This window comes from Haliotis rubra, unplaced genomic scaffold (assembly GCF_003918875.1).
Source record: "Haliotis rubra isolate DU_JTF1 unplaced genomic scaffold, ASM391887v1 Scf1886, whole genome shotgun sequence".
NCBI lineage: Eukaryota > Metazoa > Mollusca > Gastropoda > Lepetellida > Haliotidae > Haliotis > Haliotis rubra.
This window is the reverse complement of record NW_025765876.1, coordinates 9,500-12,096: the sequence shown is the minus strand read 5'-3', so window position 1 is coordinate 12,096 and position 2,597 is coordinate 9,500. Positions and strand designations below refer to the sequence as shown.

The 2,597-nt window shown below is 44.2% G+C and overlaps 1 long non-coding RNA gene across 1 annotated transcript; it reads left to right on the top strand.

The window, feature by feature from the left end:
- Nucleotides 1–255: 255 nt before the first annotated feature.
- Nucleotides 256–2,331, top strand: LOC124274172. Its single transcript, XR_006897882.1, has 2 exons — nucleotides 256–1,109; nucleotides 2,151–2,331. It is a non-coding gene; the product is annotated as an uncharacterized LOC124274172 (long non-coding RNA).
- Nucleotides 2,332–2,597: the final 266 nt, after the last annotated feature.

Here is a 2,597-nt window from a genome sequence, read left to right as displayed (position 1 = left end):
GTTTTCTCTAACATTTGCAGGCAGAAAAGGTTACTGCTATCTCATGATAGTACATGTTGGCCTGTGCCACAATCAGGTGTCACCTGTTTAATCAGGACACACACCATCCACCAGTGTTACTACATGCTGGCCTGTGTCACAGTCAGGTGTCACCTGTTCAATCAGGACACACCCCATCCACCAGTGTTACTACATGCTGGCCTGTGTCACAGTCAGGTGTCACCTGTTTCAATCAGGACACACACCAACCACCAGTGTTACTACATGCTGGCCTGTGCCACAATCAGGTGTCACCTGTTCAATCAGGACACACACCATCCACCAGTGTTACTACATGCTGGCCTGTGTCACAATCAGGTGTCACCTGTTCAATCAGGACACACACCATCCACCAGTGTTACTACATGCTGGCCTGTGCCACAATCAGGTGTCACCTGTTCAATCAGGACACACACCAACCACCAGTGTTACTACATGCTGGTCTGTGTCACAATCAGGTGTAACCTGTTCAATCAGGACACACACCATCCACCAGTGTTACTACATGCTGGCCTGTGCCACAATCAGGCGTAACCTGTTCTATCAGGACACACACCATCCACCAGTGTTACTACATGCTGGTGTGAAGCCCATTTCTGGTGTTCACTAGGTACATGCTGGTCTCTGTCAGATTTGCATTGGAAGTTACAAATCTCAGCACTACACTGTCGCAAGTGTAAGTATATGCAAAGATCACTTTGTACAACAGTACCATGTTAAAAAAGGCTTAGATATAATACCAGAGAATAATCAGTTTCAGATATCTGCCCAAATAAATTCTATTCTACTGACCATCGTATCCCACTTGCGTTGACTGATGCATATGCTGTTGATCACTGGATTGTCTGGTCCAGACACGATTATTTACAGACCGACGCCATATAGCTGGAATATTGCTGAGTGCGGCGTTCAACAACTATCTTACCAACCAACCAACCAATTTAAATCTATTCAATCACTCTGATCTGCTCATTATTTGATTCCATTCACAGGGAAAGAAGCATGTGATATGTGGTACAGTGAAATCAGCAAATACGACTACAACAAAGCTGGCTACTCAAATGGAACGGGTACGTTTGAGTGTTAGCAGTGTTCACATAACGAAGTCTGGAGCAGATAAACCAGTGATTCATATTAGGCACAACGCTCTGTGTCGTGGTATAATGGCTTGCAATATACCAAGTGCCCGAGATTTATTTCTCGTTCCACTGACATGCATCTCCTGACTATCATAGGCTGGTGACTGATCCTTACATGGAACAGACTGAAATTTGTTTGTCATTGTAAACCCACAATAATAAGTAAATGAGTAATTAGTCCCCAGTAATTGTGAGGCTCGTGTCTGCTTGACCAGTGTGAGTGAGTGAGTTTAGCTTTACGCCGCTTTTTGCAACATTCCAGCAATATCACGGCAGTAAATTGTGGTTATGTTTACGTTGAAATGGCGGGCAACATCTTGGACAGATTCTCCAGCTTCCAAACGTCCGATGGCTTTGTTTTGTCTCAATTTGAGTTTAGCATGGCATTGGTGAGCAAGGAGTGATAGGCCCAATTTTGTGTGCACATACTTATACCCACTAATGGTGGTGACAATTCGTGCGTGTTTGATTTCACGAAAATGTGTGCATGATACCCACATGTTCATTGGTGTGGTGCGTTTTGGTGATTCCTTCTTTTCATGTGTTTTACTTCCAAACCGCAACAAAACTTATTGATAACTCCATCAGACTTCACAATGTGCCCAAAACGCATATCAATTTAGGGTTCCGAGTTTGTTTCCTATTTGGATAAAAACTTGCGTTTCTTATGCGCGTGAGTATAGCTGAAATAGTGTTCTCAAATCCAGCTCGGTTAAACAGAGGTCACAGGGACGGTGGGGGTAGACTAGTGGGTAAAGCGTTGGCTCGTCACGCCAACAACCCGGGTTCGATTCCCCACATGGGTACAATGTGTGAAGCCCATTTCTGGTGTCCCCGCCGTGATGTTGCGGAATATTACTAAATGCGGTGTAAAACCTTCTTCACTCAACAGATATGGCGACATAATGATTCTCTGATATTTGGTCGGCAATGTATGCCCAGCTCCATGAAATGAATGGTTGTCTATTTCAGGTCACTTCACACAGATGGTATGGAAGAGCAGCAAGGAACTGGGTGTCGGTATCGCTAAGGGACATGGCCGGAAGATATCGTTGTAGCCAACTATGTACGCCTGGGAACTGCGGGGCAGTTCCAGAACAATGTATTCCCACCAAAATAAATGTCTTTTATTGTGATTGAATATCGTTTACAAGCTCTTGTCATCCTTGTTGTGCTTTCTTGTTATTGTAAGTATTTCTGAAAGTAGTAATGCAAGCCCCATTTGGGTGACCCTCTCCTTCACAAAAGTTTTGTTAAGTTTTTGTTTGTTTGTTGTTTAACGCCGCACTCAGCAATATTCCAGCAATATGGCCGCGGTCTGTAAATAATCGAGTCTGGACCAGACGATCCGATGATCAACAGCATGAGCATCGATCTGAGCAGTTGGGATACAATGACATTTGTCAACCCAGTCAGCAA